This window comes from Dermochelys coriacea, chromosome 15 (genome assembly GCF_009764565.3).
Source record: "Dermochelys coriacea isolate rDerCor1 chromosome 15, rDerCor1.pri.v4, whole genome shotgun sequence".
Classification (NCBI taxonomy): Eukaryota; Metazoa; Chordata; order Testudines; family Dermochelyidae; genus Dermochelys; species Dermochelys coriacea.
This window is the reverse complement of record NC_050082.1, coordinates 24,920,825-24,937,357: the sequence shown is the minus strand read 5'-3', so window position 1 is coordinate 24,937,357 and position 16,533 is coordinate 24,920,825. Positions and strand designations below refer to the sequence as shown.

Genomic DNA, 16,533 nt, shown 5'->3' with positions numbered 1-16,533 from the left:
CTGGGAGATGGTGTTGAGGACCCATTGGTCTGAGGTTAGTCGCAAACATTCCAGGAGGAAAGCACACAACTGATTGGAGAAGAGGAGCTTTATTGAGGGTGGATCCCTGATGAGGACTGGTGGGGTGCCCCCAAGCAAAAGCGCCTTTTCCCCACCTGCTTGCCCCTAGAGGAGCCAGGTTGGGGGGCTGGATGAGACTGCCTCCGAGGGCATCTCTTACAGTCCCGCTGTTTCTTGTGGGCGGTCTCATACTTCAAGAGGGCAGCCTGGGCAGGAGTCTGCTGCAGCTTGAACTTAGATCTTGCTGGAGCCGGTACACATAGGCCCAGACTCTGGAGGGTCGTGTGGGAGTCTTTCATGCCATGCAGACTTGTATCTGTCTCCTCCGCAAACAGGGCTTTCCCATCAAACAGGAGAACCTGGGTGGAGGACTGCGCCTCGCTGGAAAGCCCAAAGAGCAGGAGCCATGATGTCCGTCTCATGGTCACCGCGGAGGCCATGGATTGTGCAGCCGTATCCACAGTATCCGAGGCTGCCTGCAGGTACGCCCGAGTAGCCACTGCCCCCTCCTCCACTAGCGCCTTGAACTCCTTTCTATCGCATTCCTGGAGGGAGTCCTCAAACTTGGGCAGGGAGCCCCACCGATTGAATTTGTACCGGCCCAGAAGAGCCTGATGATTTGCCACTCACAACTGGAAGCTCGAAGATGAATACATTTTCCTTCCGAAAGAGTCCCGTCACCAAGAGTCTTTGTTCTTTGGGGTCGGGGCTGGTTGACCCTGCCATTTCCTGTGGTTGACCGACTCAACCACCAGGGAGTTGGGTACCGGGTGGATATACAAGTATTCATTCCCCTTGGTGGGTACCAAGTACTTGCGTTCTGCCCTCTTAGAGATAGGGGCCAACGAGGCCGGTGTCTGCCACAGGGCATTTGAAATTTTAGCTACCCCTTCATGGAGAGGCAAGGCCACCCTACCCGGTGCCGATGAGGACAACATGTTAAACAGGGAGTCTGAGGGCTCCTCCATTTCCTCTGCCTCTTTAAGAGTTCTTGATGGGCCCTGAAGTCCTCCTGTGGAGTGGAGGGAGGTGAGGCTGCAATCGTCTCCTCCAGGCGGGGTGAGGAGGCCGGTGCGGTGCTCTGGGTATTGGCTGGCACTGGAGGGTCCACTACCTGGTTGGACTCCGGGAACGGTGCCAAGGATGTATGTCCCACCGACTCCCTCCTTGGGGGGTCTGGAAAGGGAGGTCAATGGTGCTTCTGAAGCTCCGGCCACCAAGCAAGCCCCCACTGGGGGCTGCGCCGGAGGCCACGGTGCCCACTAGTACCATTGGGCTCTGCTCTCTCTCACTGGTACTAAGGTTTTGCAGGTAGCTGGGGTCTTATGTGATCATCAATCCAAATGAAGTACACAAAACTCAGATGTAGACTGGTAACTAGAGATCAGCCAGGAGCTGGAAAGTCAGGATATGAATGTTCACAAACCCAAGGGTATTCAAATTCTAGTTCAAAGCCATCTTTAACAAGAACCTTTTTAAATCCTAATTCACAGCAGAGCAACCACTGATGTTTCCATCAGAGCTTGAACCATTGTTACCCAAAAACATTTCTAACGAGCCAAACACAGTATTGTATTTCTCATCCAGAGAACTATCCCATATGCAGGAAGCAAGTGCACCACAGGACTAATGCCACAAACCCCAACACACGTAAGCATGTTCCAGAACTGCACAAGAAGTGAGTTTCAGTGGGGGACAACTCAGTTTCCAAAGTTCATTACTAATAATCCTGCTTGAACCAAAAACAACAACACTAGATCCAGTAAAATTCCTGAGCAATCCCTTTTCACCAACCATAGTGGATTAGCAGCAATCCCATATACGGGCAGGAAAGCATTGCTTGCTTACATGATCTGGCTCTCTTCGTTACGAGAGAAACATTTCAGACACAAATAATGCCCCTCCAAAGGTCTGATCCTCCAACAATGCTATATTAACAGCCCCCAACTCTCATGTGGCTACTTACCTACAAGGTGGCTGGATGATAAATCAAAGTTTGCATGTTAAAAAGACACAGTAGCCATAATCTTGGTGCTTGGAATTTGACAAAAAGGATAATAGTTTTAAGACCACCAGTATAAAGCCAGATTTTAAAAAATGTTTCCCATTCCATCAGCCATGGAAAACTCCCCAGTAAGTGTGAAAATTCAGTTAAAGCCAAATTCCATTCTCTGATCCAGACATAAATCTGGTTCAACTCTACCCAAACAAAGACTCACTTCAGATTTGTGTCTCTAAAACAAAAGCAGAATTTGGCCCCTTGACTGTAAAATTCCAGAAGTACAGACTATGCTTCCTTCCTTGATACTTTGAGTACAATGATGATGGTTCAAGAATAAACACAATTAGAATAGCAGCAAAGGCAATGGTTGAAGGTAATGAAGGTAAACATTTAGTTCAGAGTAAACCAGTGTTTCCTAGAGGGCCTGATCTTTAAGGAGGTCACAGATCAATACGGGCTTAAACCAGCAACAGCAGTTGCACCATCCAGAGTTCTGAAAACTGCCTGGAAACAATTGCTCCACTGTATGTAGTTTCAGAAGAGTCAGGCACCAGGCTGTCTTCTGGGACTCACTGAAGCCAATAGGAGTTTCTCCCTTGACATCTGTGGGAGTTCCATTGGGCCCTCTGTCTGGCCACTGTAATTGAAATAGCACTCTTATCCCAGCTGGCTGTAATGAAGTTCATATTATTTTATGTTTTTTGAATGATGGTGGATCATGGCAGCACTGACAACTAGCACCCCGCATTTCCCCTGCCTGCTGCCTGCAGTAACTTTACCTGCAGATTTGTATAGTACTTTAATCTGTCATACTGACTTAATCCAGTCTCTAGATAAATGTCTGTATAGGAAATAGCTACACAAAATTGATATCCAAGCCCCTGTGAAAAGGAAAGAGGCCCAATGCTATTTCTTTCTCATTAAGGTCTAAGCACAGGGCCTTTGCAAGAAAGGTCTGGCGACAAGTTATTTTCCATTATACAGCCTGGAGCAATATATCTACCTGGCAAAACTCCCACAGAGCTTGCGTTGCAACCGAGCACCATCCAGGGTGCTAATTCTCCCCATAACAGCATAACCACTCCTCTACAGTGTTCTGAGCAGAAGTATTTTCCTATCAAACATTCCAGACTATCAATAAATGAGAAACAGCGCAGCTTGCAAAGCCAGTCAAGCATTGGACAAGCCCAGGGAATGCAAGAAAAGCTGTCATTTCAGTGCATGAGTCACAGGAGAAGCAGACTTGCCTGCTGCAGAGGGAGGAAAGGGGACATGAAGCAGTACAAAGGGTTGGGGGGGTTATTTTCAGTATTCCCATTTGCAGCACTGGGATCCAAATTAAATGTAAAGAATAAAGAACTCCTAGAGCCCCTGTGGCAGCACAACGGATCCTACGCAGCACCTGTCAAGCCAGGGGTTAAGTCCCAGTTTCAGGCAGCTGCAGGCCCCATAGCTGCTGCCAACAGTTAGGTTCATCAGTATTCTCCCCACACACACTCCCAGGAAACTCCTGCTGGTTATCAAGGCGACTTGACATCAACCCCCATTTCCCTTGACGTGTGGGGATACAAACTCAGGCAGGAGAGACTGTCATGGGAGCCTGGAGAAGTCCATACAGGTATGAGCCTTCAACTCAAGCCCCCAAGCAACTAATCACAGTAGGAAGCTTGACCCACTGGCTCTCGGCGGTAGGAAGCCTGACCCTGTGTTTGAACCCCAGTTATTGCAGCTCTGGATTTATGTTTCATATCTAGCTGAAAGACTACTTTGTTTTGCACTGAGCGGTGCAAATTTGTTCATCTCTGTGTGCTAGTCACACTCCTACTTGCATACCCTCCAAGAATGTAACCCAACCTCAAATACTGATCAGGAAGAATGGAACAGCTTCCTGGGATCCTCTAACACTTGCTGGAGGCTTCAGCCCAGCCCACATCAATGAAGATCAATATTAAGGCTAATTTGCCACATTTACTATATCCAGTGCCATAATTCTGAGGATTGAAGTACTTTACAGACATTAAGTATTCCTCACAATACCTTTAAGTAAGAAAAGATTATCCTAATTTTAAACATTGGTAAACTGAGGCAGAGAGTGGGTAAGGGATTCACCCAAGGTCACCCCCACACAGCAGGACATGGGCAAAGCTAGGAATAGAACCCAAGGCTCCTGTTTCTCAGTACCCTGCTACTCTATCCAGTAAACCACCTTCACTCGCCAAAGGATAGCAGAGCTGTGTGAAACAATGCCAAACCTCTCTTCTGGGAAATTCTTTTTAGAAACTCTTGACGTTGTGGTTAAATTTGGGCCTGTGTGACATCTCACAATCCCCAAAACTGTCCTGAAATTGCCAGTATTTTCACAAAACCTTTGTTCATTTTGCAAGCTTTTGGTTGAACACCTATTTTCTGCAGCCATTTTTGACATTCAAAACAGCTAAGTTTGCATGAGGAGAAAATGGAAGTAGAGAAAAGGCATTTTAAATATACAATGCACGAAGTGAACTGGACATGCATTTTACACATGCCGATACAAACTGGAGATACAAAGACAGTGGATGTAGGTTACATAGCCATATTGTACTGGAGGGAAAGGAAAGCCAAATATATATTTTTTGGATGCAAGCACACTCAGGAATCATAGCAAATATGTATTCATGCTGGACATTTGCAAAGCACTGAAGTGGTTAATGAAATACAGTTTTCCTTAATTGTTAGATTGGTTTTTAAAAGTCATCTCTCCCCGTTTCTTCTCACAATGCCCCAATCAACTTCCCACTGAACCCCCATATTTCTTCATTAGCCCAGTCATCTGTCTGATGATTCCCAATAGCAAAGCCGAGCTTTTGCAAACCTCAACTCAAAGAACACCTGCAGCAAAGCTGATCATAATAAAACCCAGGTGCAGAGACAGGCTACGGTTAGAAAGGCTAATTATACTGTAGAAAATGACCCTGCCAGTCCCAAGAGGGAAGCCAGCCACATCTTTGTATATTTAAACTTGTAGGAGCCATTTTGAATCAGAACTACGGCATGTTTCAGCACAGTACTAATAAACCTTTTACAAGATTAAACTCAATCCCGCATTTGTTTAGTTTCCTTGCTACAAAATAAAGAACATTCAAACTGTATACTGCAGCAACAGCTGTAATAGGATGAGCTGGAGAAGGGAAAATAAACAGCACCTCTTAATGGAATTTTAGCCCCTCCATGTGGTCGGTTCTAAAAACCCTGAGCAACATCACAAATTACTCTGAACTGCTTTCCTGCCCGTTGTCCTAAGTGACTACTCTGCAAGGTGTTCCACTACCTGAACTGTAAAGAGGAGATCTATTGGCTTTTTTGTGTTATTTTAAAATTGTTGGTTCAGAAAACAGACTAAGAATGAGAAAAAGAAAAACCACAACAGCACTGAACACTGTCTGAAAATAGAAGACAGGGACCAAAGGTTAACTCGGGGGGAAAAGGGTTAAAATCTGAAGCATGCTTAGCACTCCCATCACTCTAGTATCTAAGCACAAAAATTTTGCAAAGCAGGGAAGGATAAAAGAGTGATGGTGATCAACAAGTGCTGTAAAAGTAATAAATAATACTTAGCTGCCCAGACCTAGTGAATTCCTTCCAAGAATCTCAAAGCACTTTAAAAACATTAGTGATTTAAGCCTTGCAGTCCCCTTTTGAGTTAGGGTAGCGTCATTACCTCTAGTATGCAGGTGGGGAAATGAGAGGAGAGAGAGAGAGAGTGTGTGTGCGACCGTGTGCCTTGCCCAGGGTCACACAATGAATGGGTGATAGATCTGGAAACAGAACTGAGGACTTCCTGGCTCCCACTTCTAAGCTTCAGCCACAAAATCACCTTTCCCCTCTCTAAACGAACAAGGCTAAGTTGATCAGCATCATTCTGTATGGCCAAAGTAGATCCCTACACGCGGTTTACCAATAAAATCAGAAACAACGTGGACTAAAGATGTGTTTAAAAGTGACTCCTTAACACATGCTGCCTTAAAACCTGGAACTATTAACTTTCAGAGAAATGGATCATTCCTGGAAAGTGCCCAGGTTAAATGGATTCTCTTTTCAGAAGTAAGAGTTTCTCCTTACGTCCCTGTATAATCTTCCATACTCATTGGTTAGCCCAGCTACAAAAAGACTCCTCAACACCACAAGGACTTTTCTTCCTTTAAAACTGCCATCATCAAAAGGCATCACCCTTGAGCTTGGGTCCCCTTTTATTATGGAACAGGCCCCTTCTAAATGGCAAGGATATTGAGGCCACTATTTGTAGTGTAGGCAAGATAACTTTTGAAAATTTCCCTAACTCCTTGGAAATGTGACTTCAATAGCATGAATGGAAACAGGAAATTTGGCAGACCACCACAATATAACATGGCATCCATGGATGGATGTTCTACTCCTCTCCCCATGATACTAGTACCGAAAAATCTGTGGAGCAGCCCCTTCCTCCAATGTGTCATGGACATTTTGTCCTAAATACCAATGGCTTCAGAAGATTATCTAACCCTGATTAAAGTGGGCTCCTCAGAGAAAGACTGGTGAAAATAATCCCTGCCACTGATAACACATTATCAGACTTGGTTAACTTGAATCCAGAGCAGTCACTTTAGCATTAATATTTTGGGCATACGGGAATGAATTCATTTTCAAATGGTCAAATACACAAGCGCAGATTCAGAACAATATGTCAGCTTCATTTTTAGTACTTTATTTTGAGTTGTTTTGCTAAGACTGGGATCCCCAGAAACATTTTTTCCTCCTGTTGGCTGCTCTAAAAATATGAGATCAGATTTTGTTAAGATTGTGCCAGGTTTCATCCCAGAAAAAAAATTCTTTTACAGGGGCAAGGCTGACCATTAACTATAATGATTTCAGTGCTATAATATATTAGAGATTTTCCCCAGAGTAGATTTCTTATAACAGTTGACAAATGCTCATGTAATTCCATGTATTTTTATTTCTCAAAACAAACTGGACTTCCATACACATTTTTTCCTCTGTTAAAACAAAACAAAATAAAAACCCAACACTCAAGGGCAGCTCTATAATAACAAACCATTGTGTGCATGTGCAAGAGAAAGCAATTAGTAAAGATAGGAAACAGATTTCAGTTTCAGCCTTCCATGGCTAGTATAAACAATGAGCAAACCGTCTCCCCCCGTCCTCCCTCCTGAGAGTGTCCTTTTAAGAAAATCCTGTACAAACCAAATTAATTGACCTCAGTTTGCAAAGGTCATGGCACAAATTTATTTTTTGACTAGAACAGTTACAGGAAAGAATGACAGGTTTCAGAGTAGCAGCCGTGTTAGTCTGTATTCGCAAAAAGAAAAGGAGTACTTGTGGCACCTTAGAGACTAACAAATTTGTTAGTCTCTAAGGTGCCACAAGTACTCCTTTTCTTTTTAGGAAAGAATGAATTATTGTTTCAGTTTGACAATAGCTGATGTATTCTAGACAGGCATGATGCTTCCGACAGAAGCACAGGTAGAACTAGAGAACCCAATTCTACCATATTTGGTATCTGGGTAAGTTTGTAGGATTTGGCCTCCCGTAGGACAGTGCTGTTTGTAAGTATTCTCGCCCTACACAGTAAGAACCACCACCACTCCACCCTTCTGCACCACCAGGCTGAGCTGTCTTTCTGTGAAATACACCTTCCGTCTTCGTCTCTTGTGGTCTCCTGTCCATCCTTATCTGATTTACCTAGTACTTGTGTCTTGAGAATTTCTTTATTCTTGATATTTTGGCTTCAGCTGTCAGTATATCAGATAAGAGGTACACTGCATGATCTTTGTGAAAAATCACACACACCCTTCATACACTGGGGCATTACAGCTATATACACAGCAGAAATATGTTTGACGTAAACAGTGACCTAACCTGGGTTCTGGACTTTTAAAACAATCTTAATATTAAGATTATTGTGTTGGCTTGTTTGAGGGTGTGTGAGTACTCCTGGCCTCTAATGGATTGAATCAGAACGGGTCAATTACCTGTCATAGTCCCTGTTATGTTAACAAATAACGGAGATTCCCCATTAACTCTACTAGTACTCTGTGCTTTTGGAGGAGGAGGATCTAGATGCTACACCTTTTATTGCCCTGAAGTTTTGAGTACATCCATGAAGTCTTAAAGGCACCTTCCAGCTGAGCACTAAACTTCCTCATTTCATTTCGACTATTCCATTTCTTCCAAACACTTACAACAAACAGGCAACTAAATGTATGAGCAAATGATACCGTGGACTGATTTTCTTACTGGTCTCAATCTTGTCTGCTTAATTTGATTTGATCACCAAAAACTACTGAACCCACAGGCTGTGGCTAAAAAACCTAATAAAACCTCTCCAGAGGTAACCCCAGACTATCCAGAATCACATCACTATAGACACAAATAAATGTTTGCTTTTCAAAATTAATTACCATTTGAAAATGGATCAGAAGCCTGAGATTTTAAAGCAAGTTCTAAATTTAAATGACTATTTAAAGCTCACCAAATTGAGAAGAGTGTCCATTATACTCATAATACAACCAAATGTATACTCATAATACAACAAATTTGATAATTCAGTTTCTCATGTCTATTTTTATTAAAAGTTCAAACTCTTTTTTTTTCAGTGTGAGATTTGAGATTCATTTGCCAGGCACGGTACAGCTTTGTTACACTAATATATTGATTTGTGTTTTGCTATTCCAGGAACTTTATGATTGCTCTTCCAGTTTTCTTCAGATCCTAACAGCAACAGAAATAGATATCACAAATATTGTGATTGGCTTTTTGAAAAAGGGTTGTATACATTTCATGACCAATGACATCCATAGCTATGCAAGCTACAATAATAGAAATATAATTGCATGCTTTAGTGACAAGTTGATTCCTGCAGAGGTCGTGCAGGAAATTCCCTGTTTCCCAACATACAGCATTGCACAAAACAGCCAGATGCACGGTTTGCATCAGATATTGGCCATGGCAGGATAGCAGACTTGATAGTCAATGTAGGAAATACTATGCTCTACGGTTTGTGACCTGAGAAGCCATTCAACAGCATACAGCTACTTACAGATCCTTTCCTACAGTTTCAAAACTCACTGTCTGGGACATAGGTCCTGCCTGACAGTAACACACCTGCCCGCCCCCCACAACTTTTATCCTTAGTAAGCTAAACATTGTCTTGTAGATCTCACTGAGACACGCTGACTGCTCCTGTCACCCTTTATATATATGTACTATTCTGATGAGCGCCATGGAACTCCTCGCAGTCTAGATTGTTTGGAATCGGAAGGTCCTACCACATGTCCTTTGATGGGAAATCTCCAAGTTTAGCCTAAGGTCTTAGATCTGATTTATAATCATGACCTACTGAGCTATAAATGATCTCCATACAGGTGACACGTTTAGAAATACTATTTTTGCAAAGATAAACTCAATCTGCAGCACTCACTGTAGGCAGTGACCTGAGCAGGCCCAGGTCCTACTGAGTTCTAGTCCAGGCTCTCCCCCGACTCACGGATGTATTTCTTCTGCCTCTGAGAATACACAGCATCTTGCCAATCTATTTTTCCATGTGCTTTAATTAAACCTGAATGAGGCTTTTTTCTGGTCATTGCCATTACCTGGCTCTAGTCTCCATAGGCAATAGCTTGCTATACATGCAGGGTGATTAAAATATATTTACTGCTCCTCTATGTTGCCTGGGAAACTATCTTTTTATTTAAAAAAAAAATGGTTGCTACAGTTTGCTGGATGTGAAATGAGAGGCATGTTCATTTAGGAGGTTTACCTGAGCGCAAACTGTGCAGAAGTGTTGAGACATTACTATTCACCCTGTATCTTTGTGAACTACTAAAATAAGGTACCAGAAAAAACTAAGTCTCTCTGGGAGAATCCTCAAGAAAAGTAGAGCTCCTTAAGCCAGATCACAATCCTAAAAACTCATCTGAACTCTGGTATACAGCCTAGTTTTCAAATGAACCTTTTCCCATTATGTGCATTACTGGTTTGGGTATATTGATCACATCCATCACTGAAGAGGTGATGCAAAGACCTCGCAATTCATTGCACAAATGGTCCTGAAGAATAACAGTCCTGTTTTACTCTTACAGCATTACAAATGCCATTGTCGGTAGATATAAACCCTCCAAGACAAGGGTTTCTTTTCAAAGATGTGAAACTACTGTATGTTTATTTAACTGAAACTGAACCCAAGGAAAATAAAGCTCAGCGGCTCCTGTCATCTGATCCAACCCATTCCCAGTAGTGATTCTATCTTATCACAAAGAGGCAAACATGCACCAACTAGTGTGACAACTGCTGGAAACAGAATCCATATTTTCCTCCACTTGGCATCTGGGTCATTCAGCTGCCCAACAGGCATTGTTTGCAACCACAGCTGCTTACTGATGGAGGTGAGAGTGGGAGCGAAACAAGATGGTTGAAATAAGCCAGTCAGCATTTACAGAGACAGTAAAAGCATGAGCCGTCTTTTTAAAGTGTCCATCCCTCAGTTTCAGAACAAGGCCCGTCATCTGTGAAATAACTGCATGTTCCTGCTTTAGCTCCCAAACTCAGGAAGGAAGGAAGGAACTGAGAGACAAGTCACTGGGTAAAGACCCTGTGCACAATGAACCCTTGTCAAACCCACAGACAACAATACCTCTGGGTAGAAATCTCCTTAGAGGCATCATTAAATCAGACAGAAGGCCTATATTTACAGAGAAATGCTTCAGCCATGGAAGCTCCAAAATTACAAGTTGGGCGAAGAAGTATCCAATGCCACCTTTTACATTTCTATAGTGCATCTCATCCCCAAGCACATTACACACTATACGTAAAATGCCAATTGTGTGCAGCCACCCACAAGCAACTGGCACACAACAACAATGGGAGAAAGGGAGATTTTACTAAGCAACACTGGGGCAAACACCTGCTCTTATGGAAGACATCACAGGCTCCTTAATGTCAGTACAGAGTAAGCAGGATCTCCACTTCATGTTCTCATGCAAAGTCTCATGCACTGCCTGGTTCTGAATTTCTCTTTAGAAAGAGGAAGGGTTGAGATGACCTTTCTGGAATATGAATCTGTGGTTCCAAGGAGGGTAAAATACCTATGAATATTAATTTTCAGTTTCTCCTAATGAGGAGTTTTATATCAGCACGTACTAGTTGCATCAATGGCTACATGTTTCTAAATAAATTTAGTCTCTAAGGTGCCACAAGTACTCCTTTTCTTTTTGACCTTTTCTTGTGTTCCTTGCAATACCTGAAAAAGGTACACAGTGCTCCAGCCATTATCAAAGTCCAATATTAATTAAAGCCAGTGGGTATTTCTCTACCCAGTAAACTCAGGTGAATTCACAGTTCAATAGATCTCAAACACTAACTAAGATCCAAATGTGGGACAAAGCATCAAGTGAAGGGACACAAGAAGATTAGCATTACAAAAGGCATGATGTCAGTGAGGTGGTAATCAGCTCTTTGCCGTATACAAAACTGTTGTCAAGAGTCTCAGTTCCAGGAGTCAGGAATTTAGGACACAAATTAAGTCATTTCAAAAGAAGTGGAGCAACAGCATCCGGTTAGTTCAAGGCAGTTGGGTCTAATAAGGGAGGCAGTTGACAGGTTTGTGCCTGAGACTAGATTTATTTCAGGAGATTCAAGGCTAAGGTAAGGTTCAGAGACTGGGGCAGAGGACTTGCAGCTATGGGGAGGGAAACAGAATGTCCACTCTTATGGCGCCATGCAATATTTTGACCAGGGTTTGGGTACAAATAAGACAAAAAAGTGCAACCCAGGTTATTTTACTGAAAATACTGATCCAGTGCATGCAAGAATAGGTCACTGTGGGAGTTTAATTAATGCTAAAAATATACTCAAATAGGGGAAGCATGATAAATATAGCTCAGTCTATGGTACTCACTACTGATACCTGATGTAACAAGAAATCATAGAAGTTAAAGCAGAGATCAGCTCAGCAGGGGATCACACAGGAACTAAAAAAACCTGCTCTTATTTATTGTGACCAAAGGCTCCATTGCCACAATGAAATCTGTGCAGACAGGGCTCTGCCTCGGTGAAGGGGTTTTTCTGCATCCATTTCCTTGTAGGATCAAGGCTCTGGGATGTGCATTTAAAGAATATCAGAAAAAGAAAGAGGCTATGATTGGGGGTGATAATACAAAATAGCCAAAGACAACATTCCGATCCATGAGCCTAATTCATGAGGTCTATATGTGTACATATAAAAATAAAAACAAGCATGCTTTAAAAAAGATGACATGATTATATCAAGTATTGTTACCATAATGTTAAAGGAATAAAACCAGACCTCAGCATGAAAGTAAGTTCAGGATGTGTGCGGTGTCTGTTTCTTGAGAGAACATTTCTCATGTCAGAGGAGACAAATGCTTGCATTTCTTTAGCCAATTTTGCAGGAAATACTGATAGGCGGAAAAACTATCCTAAACCAGCCTTACTAATTACAAGAGAAGCAAAGCAGCAGCAAGCCACAGAGCTACTAATACATATCAATGGTTTGGTTTTTTTTTTTTAGCGAGGCCCCTTTAATGTACAAGATTTCCAAAATATACTGGTAAGAACATTTTTTTATACAGCCACTGGACTGTACAACAGAGGTTTTTAATTTTACATTGTGCAATTAAATTATGAGCAAAGTTCATCCCAGACTGATTACTTATTGCTTCTTCAATGTGATTTACAGATGCATTTGTCCTCCTACTGCTCTTTGCTTTTCAGTATGCCACTATGAAGTTTCTGAACTCTGGAAGTCAACCATTCACAACACAAATGATTTTTAGAAGACAGATTTGTAACACTCTTCACTGCAAGTGAGTCAAGGAGCCACTTTCGCACCATGGGGAGTTACTGGAAGGCATTTCAACAATTGCCATATTGGATCATCCCAGTGGCCCATCTAGGCTGCTGTTCCATCTGACAATAGCTAGTAGCAGATGCTTCAGAGGAAGGTGTGAAATTCCCATAATGGGCAATTATGTAGTACCTGCCCAAAGGGGAAGTTTCTTTCTAACCCCGGGCAGTCAGTGACTGGCTTGTGTTCCAAGGAAAACACCTGTAAAGAAAGTAAGAAAGAGGAAGTTTACTTGGAGGCAATACGGCTTGGAAAGAAGGAGAAAGTGATGCAGTCTCAATAACTGAAAAGACAGTTACCTTTTCCATAACTGATGTTCTTTGAGATGTGTTGCTCATGTCCATTCAACTTAGGTGTGTGCTCGCCAGTGCTGGAAGTAACTAAATGCACCAGTGCTGGAAGTTTTCCCCTCAGTAGTATCCGTAGGGGACCGACTCCAGCACTCTTATCATGATCGCCTCAGCGTGACCTCGCCAGCAGAGCACTATCAAGCTTGTCAGCGATCCCTCCCTGGCCCCTTCTGAACCAACTGGACCTGCTGTCACAGGATCACGGCCAACTCTTTCACCCCAACCTCGCGTCCCTCCACCTCATGGTATGGATGTTGCGTGGCTGAACTCAGATGAACGGGCCCATTCAGAAGGGGACCAGAAGGTCCTCCTCGAGAGTAGAAAGCCCTAGACTAGGCAGACCTACCTGGCAAAGTGGATGAGGTTCTCCCGCTGTAAGGCCAAACGGAGCATCCCCCTTTGTATTCTTCGGAGCAGTTGATCTTAGACTACCTGCTTCATTTAAGGAACCAGGGCCTGGCGCACTCCTCTATCAGGGTGCATCTGGCAGCAATTTCAACCTTTCATCTGCCAATCCAAGGGCAGATGGTGTTCTCCCATGACATGACGGTCAGGTTCCTTAGAGGCCTTGAGAGACTCTTTCATCAAGTCCGGTCCCCAGCTCCTCCGTGGGATCTCAACTTGGTTCTGTCCAGGCTCACAGGCCCACCCTTTGAGCCTTTGGCCTTATGCTCCCTGTCTCACCTATCATGGAAGGTAGCTTTCCTGGTGGCAGTGCTGTCGGCAAGTCTCTGAGCTGTGAGCCCTGATCTCAGAACAACCATACACAGTCTTCTATAAAGACAAGGTCCAGCTCTGGCCCTACCCTGTCTTCCTTCCCCAGGTGGTGTTCGCTTTCCACATGAGCCAGGACATCTTTCCTGTCTTCTGCCCTAAGCCCCATGAGACTAGTGAAGAGAGGTGGCTTCATGCTTTGGACGTAAGGAGGACTCTGGCTTTCTACTTAGATCAGATAAAGCCTTTCTGTAAGTCGACTCAGCTTTTCATCTCTACAGCTGATAGGATGAAGGGCCTCCCAGTGTCCACGCAGAAGACTTCTAACTGGATCACCTCTCGCATTCGGACCTGCTACGCTTTGGTGGGAGTCTCTCCACTAACTATCGTCAGAGCCCACTGGACCAGAGCGCAGACATCTTCTGCGGCCTTCCTGGCACATTTCCCGATCCAGGACATCTGTCGAGCCGTGACATGGTCCTTGGGGCACATGTTTACGGCCCACTACACCATCACTCAGGAGCCCATGGACGACGCTGGGTTTTGCAGAGCTGTGTTGCAAGCTACACGTCCGTGAACTCCTGCCAACCTCCAAGGGGTACTGCTTGGGAGTCACCTAAGTTGAATGGACATGAGCAATCACTCAAAGAAGAAAAGACAGTTACCTTTTCCGTAATTGGTGTTCTTCAAGATGCGTTGCTCATGTCCATTCCACAACCCACCCTCCTTCCCTACTGTTAGAGTTTCTGGCAAAAAGGAACTGAGAGTGGGGGGAAATTGGCGGTGTCCTATATATCACAGCATGTGCACGCCACTCCAGGGGATGCCAGAGCTGGTCACCTACAGATACTTCTGAGGGAAAAATTTCCGGCACCGGTGCATGTGGCGAGTGCACACACCTAAAGTTGAATGGACATGAGCAATCAGTTGAAGAAAAAGGACTAATTAAAAAAAAAAAAATTGGCCAGATCCTCACCTAGGCACAAATTGGCATAGCTCCACTGAAGTCAAAGGAGTTATGATCATTTACTGATTCGCACCAGTTGAGGATCTGGCCCTCAGAGGACACCACTCAACCAGAATCTCTTGCAAGAATAAAGCACAGAATCCTTAGGTGGAGATAAGAGAGTGAAAGGTTTGCAACTGCAACTCAGAGTGGAGAAATGTTTGAAACCCATGACAGCGACACCAATATACTCAACATAAACCAAACAACCCTGCCTGTCCAGTCTTCAAGCCCTTTCTGAAAACTCACTTTCACTAAGAACTATCCCCTCCTCCTGCTCTCAGGGCAGTATTATAGATGGGCAAAATCTTCTGAGTTGATTTGATAAGTTATATGAAAAATAAAAACAAACAAACCCCCCTAAAAACAAACAAGAAGCCTGAGCTAAACAATCATGAGTCTGTGTCAGATCCCACCCACTTCCTTTGCTTATACATAGACTTATGTAGGGCCCAAGCCTGGAAACTCTTACTCATACGATTACAGTCTGCAGATCTATCTGCCAAGATATTTATTTGGCCTGTCTCTAGTATCTGAGCACATCATAAACATTAATTTATCCTCAACAGCCTTGCCAGGTTACAAGGAACATTTAGGGAACATTTAGCCCCATTTTACAGGTTGGAAACTTAGGTACAGGAAGATAGATCAGACAGGAATCTGTGAGCTAAATGAGACTACTCGAATTTGTGATGCTAAACATGTGCTTAAGTGTTTACAGGATTGGGGCCCTATTTAACTCCCTTGATCATGCATGAGCCAGAACAGAATCCAGCTCACCCTCTTCTGATGACTAACAGGTCAGAAGCAGACAGTAGTGACAAAAATATTTTTACTAAAGTCAGCAAGGATGACTCAAAATATGCACAGGGAGCAAATCTTCTAAATATGTTATTGTTATGTTGCCACTTTTCATCCACTACTTTTCAAAAATACTTTGAGAGACAATAATAAAGTGATCATGTAAGAGCTGAAACAACAAATGCAATAGTGAACGCTCCTGAGTTAAAAGAACAAAAAGTACTTGTGGCACCTTAGAGACTAACACATTTATTTGGGCATAAGCTTTCATGGGCTAAAACCTACTTCATCAGATGCATCTGATGAAGTGGGTTCTAGCCCACAAAAGCTTATGCCCAAATAAATGTGTTAGTCTCTAAGGTGCCACAAGTACTTCTCATTCTTTTTGCTAATAACAGACTAACACAGCTACCACTCTGACTCCTGAGTTAGAGAGCAAAGGCCAATAGCCCACATTCTGCATCAACATTAACCAGAGTTACCATTTCCAAAAGACATTTGGAAAAATTACCCAGCTGCTCCATACTAGCCTCTTTAGATCAGGAGAGAAGGGGCACTGTCCAGTATAATCCCACCATGAAAAATTCTGGCTAGTTTGTCTTTAACAGAGAGTTCTCGTGTTATTTTTAGTAGCTCTAGAGCAGCAAAAGTGGGGTTGCCACTTAAAATAAATAAATAAATCTGACTATATCAAAGCCAGCCA

At 43.3% G+C, this 16,533-nt stretch overlaps 1 protein-coding gene across 26 annotated transcripts in view; it reads right to left on the bottom strand.

The window, feature by feature from the left end:
- Positions 1 to 16,533, bottom strand: part of PITPNM2 (phosphatidylinositol transfer protein membrane associated 2) — a 215,354-nt gene that overhangs the window by 126,409 nt on the left and 72,412 nt on the right. Inside the window, exon 3 of one of the 26 annotated variants that reach the window (XM_038373114.2) lies at positions 13,092 to 13,160. The exons of the other annotated variants lie outside the window; for them this stretch is intronic. The gene's annotated coding sequence lies outside the window, so the exon portion shown is untranslated. The remainder of the gene's footprint in view (positions 1 to 13,091; positions 13,161 to 16,533) is intronic. 26 annotated transcript variants of the gene reach the window in all.